A 13,236-nucleotide genomic window follows, 5' to 3' on the forward strand; every position below is an offset into this window, starting at 1 on the left:
CTAAGGGATCAGACTTCCAAATTATTTGACATATTTCCTAAGCCCTCTTCTGCCAGGGGGCTCCCTCCAGTCCTGGAAGCCATTCGACATCTAATTCAATTCTATATACGGTTTCAAGAGCCAATGTCACAATAATAGACCAGTTTGTAAACTCGAACAGATAAAGTTGGACCAGTAATCTTACTTAGTTGGCAAAAGGTTTTGTTTTCAGACTACACACAAACTTTTGTTACCAACCAGTGGGCAACTTGTATGCAACTTTTTTCACTCTTTGTATTTCTGCTTTGTGTTTTGTTGTTTATTCTGCCACCATATAGTCTATGTATTACCCTCAACTCCAGTTTGTACATGGGAATAACCCATATAGGTAACCCATTAATTACATACGTTCAAGATTGAAGTGGGAATCACAAAGTTGTGATTCAAGTATTATGGTTATACTGTAGCTAAAAGACAAAACAAAGGCAGAAGGGGGACAAGAACCAAGCCAAGTAACATAATTGGAACACAAAAAGCTGCTGTATGAGACACAAGAATCCACATTATTGTAACATTTGGTTAATATAGGCCAAGGACTAAAGCAAGAAACTGACCACAAACATTGACACTCTTGAAGGCCCTCTCATTGACATCTCCTGTCACTTATTGGTCAGGTACCCAACAATCATCCTGACGGAGGTATTCTCCTTACCTCCATGCAGTCTGATCTTCGGTCTTCTCATAGAGTCTGACTTTGTCAGGCTCTATGAGAAGATCTCGGATTACGCTGATCAATGCTATGCTATAGATTGCATGTAAAAGTGGGGGGAAAAATGTAAAAATGTTTTTAAAAACATGACAGACCCTCCCCCAATAAATGTTCAAATCACCCGCCCTTTTCCATTAAATAAATAAAATATGTAAAAATAATGAAATAAATAGAAATGTTATATACCGTAGCATGTGTAATTGTTAAAATATAACAATAGTGTTCTTGTACAGTAAACGGTGTAAACGAAAAGAGGGGGGGGGGAAATGACCGGATTGCATTTTTTTTAACAATATATATATAGAAAAAAATTTTAATTAATAAAAAGTAATTATAACGTTCTATCTACACAAAAATGATGCTTAAAAGTTTTAGAGATCATGGTGCAAAAAATGATGCCCCACACAGCCCCATAGGTAAAAAAAAAACAAAAAACGGTTATAAGAGTCACAGTAGGGCCATTTGGGTAAAGATAATTATTTGCCACTCCGCTCCCCCCCCCCCCCCCAAAAAAAAAACAATGAAAACATGCATATTGTTGTGTTTGGACTGACGTATAAAATAAAGATATCAAGTTTTGCCATGCAGTGCATTAGGTAAATACTTATAGTAAGATGTGTCTAATGTGCGAGAAATACCTTAAGGCTGGGTTCACACTACGTATATTTGAGGCTGTATGTTTGAGGCTGTATAGCAACCAAAACCAGGAGTGGATTAAAAACACAGAAAGGCTATGTTCACATAATGTTGTAATTGAGTGGATGGCCGTCATTTAATTGCAAATATTTGCTGTTATTTTAAAACAACGGCTGTTATATTGAAATAATGGAAGTTATTTACCGTTATATGGCGGCCATCCACTCAATTTCAACATTGTGTGAACATATCCTTTCTGGGTTTTCAATCCACTCCTGGTTTTGGTTGCTATGAGGACCTGACATGAGGACCAAATACAGCCTGAAATATACATAGTGTGAACCCAGCCTAAAGTTGCAGCTTTTCAGTGTTCACTCCACGAGATCAAGGAGAATACTCACACAGATGCGAACTTTTGCGTAAATTTATTTTTCATTACACCGGTATCTCGTACAGGACTAAATCCAATGCTCACAGGCTGGCGTGAGCATTGGACGTGACGTGAGAAAACAGAGGAAGAAGGAAAACAGGATGGAGAATAGGCTATTATTTAGCTCGACATATGACAGACATGCAAATTTGATTAAAAGTTCCATATTGAAATACTGGGGCTTGCTGGCTAGCGACCCCCAGTATGGTAAAATTTTTAAAGAACGTCCCATTTTTGGGTACAAGAAGAATACGGCAATAGGGAATTTATTGGTCAAAAGTGACATACAGAAAAAGAAACAAAATAGACAGACCTTTTTGGCATCCAGCAGAAAAGGCACGTTTGCCTGCATGAATTGCCAGCACTGTCACAATATAATTAAAGGAGACACGATTTATCACCCCAGCAAGGGGACAAAAATAGATGTAAGAGGATTTTTCACATGCAATGATAGAAATTTAATTTACCTGCTGAAATGCCCATGTGGGCTTGGCTATGTTGGCCAAACAAGCAGACAAATTAAAGTTCGCTTGAATGAGCACAAGTCAGCGATTAGGAAGTTCAGTGACAATAAGGATAAAAAGGATACTAAGGAATTCGGAGAAACCACAGTGGCACGTCATTTTTTTGAAAATCGCCACAATGTATGTGATCTTAGATGGCAAATATTGGAACAACTTGAGTTATGTAGCGATGTGGAGGAGAATCGTAAGCGATTGCTCCGGAGGGAAACATGGTGGATTCTGAAGCTGGAGACTCTCAGTCCTATTGGACTGAATGAAGTATGCAGCTTCAGAGCATTTCTTTAATATGCATGCGTATATCTAACTAACTTCAGCATTCTCTTCCATTATGCATCATGCGTCTTTACTATGTGCATTATTATAAGCTTGTATATAGATATAGGGTATTTCACCAGTAATGATCCAGGCAATGTTGGATCACATGATCTTTGTTCAAGTTTTAAGGCGTTCCTCACCTGTACGTCCTCGCGCATGAGGAAGGAGGAGCCTGTCCTCCGAAACGTCCGCCGCGAGGTTGGATGGTTTGGACTGAGAGTGGAACACGCCAGCCTGTGAGCATTGGATTTAGTCCTGTACGAGATACCGGTGTAATGAAAAATAAATTTACGCAAAAGTTCGCATCTGTGTGAGTATTCTCCTTGATCTCGTGGAGTGAACACTGAAAAGCTGCAACTTTAAGGTATTTCTCGCACATTAGACACATCTTACTATAAGTATTGCTGTTGTATATCGGATTTAGTGGAATCCGCTGGATGTGCATGGACTGATATACTACTCTAGTAGTGCGGTGTTGGTTATTTATTGTCAGGTGCATTAGGTAAACACATTTTCTCCCCAATTTCACCGCATAAATCTTTTTGGTAGATTAAAAGGCGCCATTACAAAGTACACTTGTTCCTGGAAAAAACAAGCCCTTAAATGGCCCTGTAGACGGAGAAATAAAAGTTCAATAGCTCTTTGAAGGTGAGGAGAAAAAAAATGAAACCGCAAAGAAGAAATTCCGGGTCATTTACACCATTTTGGGTTGGGTCTTGAAAGGGTTAAAACAATAATATTTATTTGTATAGCTCCAATAGATTCCACACAAAAAGTGAATTTACAGTATTAACAAAGCAAAGAGCTTTGGTAGCTCGGCAGTCAGCTTATCAGCTGCCTGCCTTTGAACTCCATGCCGCTCCCCTCCAGGTGCCTGGAAAAGCTGGATCTAGTTTTGGGAAACTTCTCCAAGTTTTTAGTGTAATCCTGTGTCCGTTAAGGCCATGTGGAACACTGGGGGCGGTGCTACCACCCCCCAGAGCATGGATCTGGCCAACCACTGGCCAGAAGCGGATCAGCAGATGCAAGATTACACTACAAAATGCATGGGAATGATGCCGAGGATGAAGATAAGGGACATACCTTCATCCTCAGCATCCTGTGCCCTATAGGGGGATTTCAGTAGGTTAGATTTATCTAACTTTATGATAGTTTGCCTTTCTTAAATGCAAAAGTACAATTTGTCCCCCAAAAAATCAAGCCCTCGTATAGTTATGCTGATTTAAAAAAAAAAAAAAAAAGTTTGGTTTTTGGAAGGCATCAGTGAAAGAAAATTATTTGTCCACTAAAGAGTTTAAGTACTTACCAGGGAACTGAAAACCATCTAGTCCTAAAGCTTTGTGTGGAAACTCCCGATATACTGTATTTTGCTTCCCGCACATTACCCTTGTTACTTTCCAGAATCGGCACGTGACTTTATAAATGCTTATCTAATGTCAAAATAAACTAGAACTATTATGACACATCTTTTCATTCTGTCACTGTACAGACACATCTCTTCTTCATAAACAAGGCTGTGACTGTATCCTGTTTTCTTTTCTGCCTTTTGTCTTTTTTACAGTTCTACGGAAGACGTTCTACTTGAGTTGGGTTTCGACCCAATGAATGACATTGCATCTGTCTGATTTTCTAGGGGAGAGTCCATCATCACTAATTATGAAGCCTTTATACTAGCTGAACATATCCTGTAGAACGGCCTCAACCTACACTACACATAAGTGTCCCCCAGAGAGGGAGATGAGGATGATGATGCACTCATATGTCCAACATCCAGAACATTGTAGCTAATAGTCACCATAGTCTACGTGGTCACTGATGATGAGTAACACATTAGTTGTATGTTATCGGATGAACCCAATAGTCTTCTAATTCATACAATAAAAAGTTGCATCTAAGGTGTATTGGCGGTGGCTGTAATAGTCCATTTAACCTGATTGCTGAGCACCAAAGTCCTCCAGAGTTATTTTCTTTGTTTGGACTAATAGCGCTGTTTTCAGGACAAGCTTTGGAGAGATCTCTCCCCGTCATATCAGGCAGGGGAACCATGACAACTGGATGACGTTAAAGGACAATCAAGTGAATCAAGAAAATATCCAGTACAAACTTTTTTTTTATTTTTCGTTCAGTCTCTAGAAGCAATAAAGAGACAGTAAATTTCACACAGACAACTCACATTGACTAAGTTTCCTCCGTTCTCCAGGCTCCAAGTTATTATTTGCCTCATTGGCACAATTATTTCATCTTCCTCTCTATCATACTGGAGCTTTAGGGGTCTGTCGATCAGTTCTTGATATCACAGAAAATAGCATGTTCTGTGTTCCGTGCATATGTTCCGTGCACATGCAGTGGACTAGTGATTATACACAGGAGCCAATCAGAACACACAGAGCTATAGTGAAGAGCAGGAAACCAATGAGGAGAAAAGGGGGATGTCTTACATTACCTCAGATCACTGCTTACTCAGTCACAGATCACAGTTTTTTTAGTTTTTTTTTTGCTTTTTTTGAAGCCAAGCAGCAAGACCTAAGGCAAATAAAGAGTAGGGATGTGTAGATTTTAGACATAATATTTTAGGATTATGACTGGCACTTAAAAAACTTTTAATATGTCATAAAGGCAAGACATTTTTTGATTGGTCAAAGTCCGGATGTTCAGCCTCGAACTAGAAGGAGAAGTGTGCACTAGGCGGGGTTTCCCCCCACTCTATGCATGAGACTAAAAGGGAGTTCTAATATAAGTCTATAGGACCATCCCAGTCACATGCTTATTCTAGTGTTCAATCTGGTTCTGACGACCCAGACCCTGACCAATAAAATGTATCAAAAGTTTTTTTTTTTTTTTTAAGTGAGTATATTTTAAAGGAGTTCTCCTGTGAAAACACTTATCCCCTATCTGAAGGTCTGTTCTTATGATCCGTGGAGGACTTCCACCGAGTAGCTTGTTATCCTTTATCCTGTGGAGATGGGAATACCATATAAATTCTATTCAAAGTGTTCCTCTAAATCTAGCAGGGTCTACTTTAGTTGGTATAGGGAATGTAAAGGAATCTGGCCAAAGGTGAAGCAGTTCTTGCTAGTGGAAACCATACTGCAATGAGGACTGCAGATACATAAAAACATTGTACTATTATACTGTCAGTGGGTAGAATTTGCCGCCTACTGGACGTAGTTTGCCTACAATCAAGATCCAACCCTTAAAAGGGTTTTCCAGGATTATAGAAAACATAGCTATTTTTTTCCAGAAGCCACTCTTTTCCTCAGTTTGTGTATGGTATTGCACCTCAGTTCTATTAAAGGGGTTATCCAGCGCTACAAAAAAATGGCTTGACAATATACTTTGGACTTGACTAACAAGGCTTGTGCTGAGAGCTTGAGAAGTAGTATAGCCGTGCTGGCTCTGCAAGATACAGTACATAGGCTTCTAGCCACTTTGCTCTATTTAGATCAGTTCCTCTTGCTTCAGGATACTGTCCTGCACCTTTAGATATGTTCACGGCGTGGGCTGGGATGATCTCTGACTTTGTCCCCTCTGTGAGCATTTAGCACTTCATAGTGAGTAGATGTGCTGCTTTCAAGAAAAGAGTGTCCGTACTTCCCATGTGTGTCTTTCCACTATCACACTCCAGACTAGACTGTACTGGACTCATCTTCTCACAAGGGACCTGGCATAAGCCAAGGCCCAACTTGGCTGCTGTAGGGACCGTTCTGGCTTGTGTCCTCTCTGTACAGGAACCAGACTAAGAGTGAGACTACACTTTCTCTCCCCATGTGACAACTTCCTACAGGGTATGTTATACCTGCTGTGAGTGGGTGAGAAGAGAGTGCAAAACAAGAAAGAGAACAGAGATAGGTGGAGAAGAGAAATCACAAAGAACAATAACCCCTTGAGTACTACAGCTGTGCAATACTTAGATATAAGACATACATACTAGCATCATCTAGTGGCAAAACTTAGGTACTACTTCACTACCCCTTTTACGTAGAGTACAGGCTTTTGTGAGGGGTGTATAAACTAGAAACTAGGGACACCACATATCTGTGACTGGAGCGGCGTCCCGTCCCAGTCACTGACTGGCTGAGTGGTCAGTCCACCAGCGAAAAACCAAGGAACCATGCTGAGACAGTGGGTTCTTCTTTAATAAGTGTAAATATTCACTTTTCTGTGTTTCCTGTGTGGTCCCTTTAAGAAATTAGAACTGTGGTAGGAACTGAAGCGGAGCAAGCTAGGAATCCATGGGTTTTGTCAGACACCTAAATGTTTTCAATAAACATTTATTCAATTTAGAGGGATTCAATCCCTCGTTTTCCGCAGTCATGAAAGTATTGAGCTAAATCATTTTAAAGTTGATTGTAAGGAGCCGGAGATATGGGTTGTTTCTCTAATGAATACATGAACATCTCTATCGCTATGATTGAAACAAGGATGTGACTTGAATTATAGCACAAAGCGCCTTAACTTCCTAGCACCTCAGGCCTTATTACATTCTAATGTGGTCCTGATTGAAGCTTAAAATGGCATTTCATGTTCAAGAAAATAGGAAATAGACATCCCCTTGAATATGAGCGTTCCTATAATGAGATGGAACATTGTGGACCCCTCCCCTCCTACTGCCGCACTGCTTCCGTTAATCTGAACATCCACTGCCGGTAATGACTATTATCATTGATAGAGGAGTTAAAGGAAAACTCTGCTTACAAATAGAGGATTCATTTACAGGAATGGAATCATTTGTCAGCGGAAAATTAATTGGACAGTCTATCGATCAGTACCTATTTACTGAACAGAGTGAGAGAGTGCCCCCATAAATAGCACCCCTATAAACAGTGCACCAATAAGAGAGTCCTTACAAAGAAGGTACCAGTCAGTCTACACCCATGAACAAAAATCCTGCCGCAGAGTTTCATCATAATCAATACCTCAATAAGAGAGTGCTCAGGGAGAACCGCATAAATCAACACCCCATAGAGGTTCCCCATTAACACCACCAAATAGTGCCTCTATAAGTCCTTATAAAGAATCCCCCAATGAACAGTAATTTTGGTAGAGAATATTTCAGAGACAGGGATAGTCTCAAAATCAACACCCTAAGACATAACTAAAATCACAAAGTCCTCATAAAGGTTGTCACAAGGAAGAAGACTAGAGTAAGAAAGGGCCCCAAGCCCCAGTATCTATCTAAGGCTGTGTTCACACTACGTACACTCACCGGCCACTTTATTAGGTACACCTGTCCAACTGCACGCTACCACTTAATTTCTAATCAGCCAATCACATGGCGGCATGTAGACATGGTCAAGACAATCTCCTGCAGTTCAAACCGAGCATCAGTATGGGGAAGAAAGGTGATTTGAGTGCCTTTGAACGTGGCATGGTTGGACATGGTCAAGACAATCTCCTGCAGTTCAAACCGAGCATCAGTATGGGGAAGAAAGGTGATTTGAGTGCCTTTGAACGTGGCATGGTTGTTGGTGCCAGAAGGGCTGGTCTGAGTATTTCAGAAACTGCTGATCTACTGGGATTTTCACGCACAACCATCTCTAGGGTTTACAGAGAATGATCCGAAAAAGAAAAAACATCCAGTGAGCGGCAGTTCTGTGGGCGGAAATGCCTTGTTGATGCCAGAGGTCAGAGGAGAATGGGCAGACTGGTTCGAGCTGATAGAAAGGCAACAGTGACTCAAATAGCCAACCGTTACAACCAAGGTAGGCAGAAGAGCATCTCTGAACGCACAGTACGTCGAACTTTGAGGCAGATGGGCTATAGCAGCAGAAGACCACCCGTTACTAGCATGGTGTACCTAATAAAGTGGCCGGTGAGTGTATATTTCAGTCAGTATATGTATATTTCAGTCAGTATTGCAACCAAAACCAGGAGTGGATTAAAAACACAGAAAGGATCTGTTCACACAATGTTGAAATTGAGTGGATGGCTGCCATTTAATGGCAAATTTTTTGCTGTTATTTTAGAACAACAGCTGTTATATTGAAATAATGGCAGTTATTTACTGTTATATGGCGGCCATCCACTCAATTTCAACATTGTGTGAACAGATCCTTTCTGTGTTTTTAATCCACTCCTGGTTTTGGTTGCAATACTGACTGAAATATACTGACTGAAATATATGTAGTGTGAACGCAGCCCAAAGGTGCACAGAGAACTGTATGCTAAGCAGTGGCATAGCTACCATGGAGGCAGACCACGCAACTGCTATGGGGCCCCTACTTTCAAAGCATGGACTGTCTCCATGGTGCTAATGCACTAACTGTCTTTGAGTGATCTGCCTGCATCTTGCCCCTACCCCCCCTCCTTCAGAAAACAGCAACTTGGAGCCGGAGGTCCACAATACCTTCCCCTGAAGCACAGTGCCTTCATTTAGCTGCCTATATTCACCTCCTGCACATTCTGCTATCCATTCTTTACTCCCCTATCTCCTAGCCCATGTTATGTGCACTCTGCTGTCTTGCATAGCATAGATGAGATGGTGCATGTGCACAGCTGCAGCTCTTGGCTCTCATATATACAATACAGTTCCCAGGGTTCGATGGTGGCAAACGTTTTGTGCTCCGTGGTTGGGGGACGAGGGCCTGTACAGCTTTTTGCTATCCTAGTTACACCCCTGATGCTAGTTGCACAGAGGACAACTGAAAACTGGTCCCACTTTTTTACAGCCATTCCACAAAAATTATAGGAAAGGTCCATCAGGCATTTTCCCTATCCCTAGCTCAATATCTGACAGTGCCCCCACAAAAAACTATGAGTATTCCATACACCAGTATCACGCAGGAGCTCTTCAGGCATTAGCAAAATTTGCCATTTCTTATATGACTGCCATGACATTGTACCATAAAGCTGATATCATGTGAAGTGACGTGATAGCCGGGTCCAGTCACTCAATGTCATCTCCCAGATCCTCACCAGGAAGCCAGTAATGTGAACAGACACCTGTATATACAATGTGCGAGTGGCTGTCAGCTGCAGTGGAGCTGAAGACTTTCTCTATAGATATAGGAATATGCAGAAGATACGCATCAGGCCAGGGATCCCAAATGAGGAGCAACAGAGGGAGATGGAAATATAGATGAGGGTTCATTTATACAGAATATGTGCTGTATAGTATATCTATGGCAGCAGAGGAGGAGAAGAAGATAGAAAAATAGTGATAGGAGAGGGATCTATGTTTCTCCTATCTATCTTTTTATCTATCTATCTATCTATCTCCTATCTATCTATCTATCTATCTATCTATCTATCTATCTATCTATCTAGAAACCGGCAAGAGTCTGCAGCACACCAAAGTAAAGGTGAAAAGTGTTTATTCCATCATCAAGGTACATACAACGTTTCGATTCAATCCAGAATCATTATCAAGCATGCTTGATAATGATTCTGGATTGAATCGAAACGTTGTATATACCTTGATGATGGAATAAACACTTTTCACCTTTATTTCGGTGTGCTGAAGACTCTTGCTGTTTTCTACATTGGGGATCCTATGCCAAAGGACTTTAACTGCACAGCACCCATTGCTTTGGATTTGGATGTGCGGCTGCTACCTTGCTCTATCTATCTATCTATCTATCTATCTATCTATCTATCTATCTATCTATCTATCTATCTATCTATCTATCTATCTATCTTTCTATCTATCTATCTCTATCCATCCCTTCCAGTGGTATCATGCTGTTAGTCTGTTCTGCCATCTCACATCCCTAATATCTATCTCACACATCAAGCTGTTCCTCTGGACGCAACTACCTTTTACACAGAGTGCAAGCAGGAAAAATGATCCAGCACCACAGACTTGAAACATGATGATGCAGGGAAAATGTAGGAAATCTAGATAGTTTTACCCCTCCAGCTTCTATACTACACAGACAAAATTAAAGATGAGAAGGTAAAGCAGCAGCTGGGAGGGATTGAGTGAGGATGGGGCTGCGGCTCTGGACAGCTGGGAGATATGATTTTATCTATCTTCTTGTTTCCAGTGATTCATTTAAAGTTGAGTTAGGAAATCTGTGAATTTGTTGTATTCAGCTCATTGCTTACTCCTGGGGAATCGCTGGCTGTAATGCTTAGTGCTAGAGATAAAACAAGCTCCTGTGGTGATGCTCATTGGGCCATTCGCTAAATTCAACCAGTAGTTACATTTACAGTAAATGAATAGAAGTCAGTGCAGTGGGGAGCAGAGCGCTACATAATGGTAACCAGTTCTTAGTCTTCTGAAAGTGACTTTTCCCCCACCTCCCTACAGACCGCCATTTGCTTCCCATAAGTAGGGATGAGCGGACTGTCTGACTTTTGGTCCGGCGGCATCAGCGCTCTATTATCATGCATAGTTGCGATCCTGCAAATATGCGGCCAGAATATTCCAGTGAATTCAACAGCGACTCCCTGGAATATCCTGGCCGCATATTCCCGTGAGCGCAACTATGCGGCCGGGATCAAAGAAATGATGAGAGAGGGAACTGCTTTCGGACCAAAAGGCCGAGCAGTTTGCTCATCTCTACCCATAAGGGGTCTTTAAAATAACATAAAAAAATATAGGTAATGTGAAATGGGAAGATGCAGCTGCAGAATCTCTCCTTCAGTGTGTGAAAATCATTATGTAAGGGGGAGATTCTGCTGGTGTATCTCTCCGTCAGTGTGTATATGAAACTCATCATGTAAGGGGAAGGAGGGAGATGCAGCTGCAGTATCTCTCTTTCAGTGTGTATATGAGACTAACGATGTGAGTAGAGATAAGCGAACTTTTCAAAAGTTCGGTCCGACCGAATTTCGGATTTCTTCGGATTTCATAGTTTAAAGCATCTATATGATACGGGGGTAGTGTATTTGATTGAATTTAGGGCTCTACGTGTCAGTAACATCGTTATATTTTCGATATCTCAAAGTCATTTTTTTTTAGACTTCAATATTCACCATTACAGGGTCTATGCAGGAAATTTACCATTACAGGGTCTATGCAGGAAAAAGGTCACAAATGCAGTGAAGGAGCAGCAGTAGTCATTGGAGGCCAGTGGAGGTCCAGCAATAGTCATTTGAGGCCAGTACAGGAGCAGCAGTAGTCAACATGGAGGAGCAGCGGTAGCCAACATGGAGGCCAGGCAGGATCAGTAGTAGCCAACATGGAGGGCAGGCATGATCAGCAGTAGCCAACGTGGAGGGCAGGCAGGATCAGCAGTAGCCAACATGGAGGGCAGGCAGGATCAGCAGTAGCCAACATGGAGGCCAGGCAGGAGAAACAGTAGCCAACATGGAGGGCAGGCAGGAGCAACAGTAGCCAACATGGAGGCCACGCAGGGGCAACAGTAGCCAACATGGTGGGCAGGCAGGATTAGCAGTAGCTAACAGGGAGGCCAGGCAGGAGCAACAGTAGCCAACATGGAGGCCAGGCAGGAGCAACAGTAGTCAACATGGAGGCCAGGCAGGATCAGCAGTAGCCAATATGGAGGCCAGGCAGGAGCAGCAGTAGCCAACATGGAGGGCAGGCAGGATCAGCAGTAGCCAACATGGAGGCCAAGCAGGATCAGCAGTAGCCAACATGGAGGGCAGGCAGGAGAAACAGTAGTCAACATGGAGGGCAGGCAGGATCAGCAGTAGCCAACATGAAGGCCAGGCAGGAGCAACAGTAGTAAACATGGAGGGCAGGCAGGATCAGCAGTAGTCAACATGGATGCCAGTTAAGTCCCAGCAGTAGTCAACATGGAGGCCAATTATGGCCCAGCAGTAGCCAACGAGGAGGCAAGGGCAGGCACACCAGTAGTCATCAGTAAAGAAAAGGGTGGCTCCCAGCTCCGTAAAAAATGTATATAACTTTATTGAACGTGCATCTTAAAATAACAAACAAGCTAAAAACATCAGCGCCGACGCGTTGCAAGGTTAAACCTCTGAATCATGGCCATGATTAAGAGGTGTAACCTCGCAACGCGTCGGCGCTGATGTTTTTAGCTTGTTTGTTATTTTAAGATGCACGTTCAATAAAGTTATATACATTTTTTACGGAGCTGGGAGCCACCCTTTTCTTTACTGAAGTCTATATACAGGAGACGGCCCGCAATATTGCTCCACGCGCTCCAGACCTGGGGAATTACAGCGGCACACGTATACTGCACTTTGGTGAGCTGACTTTCCTTTTGCTCATTTGTACACCAGTAGTCAACCTAGATGCCAGTTAAGCCCCAGCAGTAGCCAACAAGGAGGCAAGGGCAGGAACACAAGTAGTCAACCTAGATGCCAGTTAAGGCCTAGCAGTAGCCAACATAGAGGCAAGGGCAGGCACACCAGTAGTCAACCTAGATACCAGTTAAGGCCCAGCAGTATCAACAAGGAGGCAAGGGCAGGCACACCAGTAGTCATCCTAGATGCCAGTTAAGGCCCAACAGTAGCCAACATAGAGGCAAGAGCAGGCACACCAGTAGTCAACCTAGATGCCAGTTAAGGCCCAGCAGTAGCCAACATGGAGGCAAGGGCAGGCACACCAGTAGTCCACCTAGATGCCAGTTAAGGCCCAGCAGTAGCCAACATGGAGGCAAGGGCAGGCACACCAGCAGTCAACTTGGATGCCAGTTAAGGCCCAGCAATAG

The sequence above is a fragment of the Dendropsophus ebraccatus genome, chromosome 14, assembly GCF_027789765.1.
Source record: "Dendropsophus ebraccatus isolate aDenEbr1 chromosome 14, aDenEbr1.pat, whole genome shotgun sequence".
NCBI classification, from domain to species: Eukaryota; Metazoa; Chordata; class Amphibia; order Anura; family Hylidae; genus Dendropsophus; species Dendropsophus ebraccatus.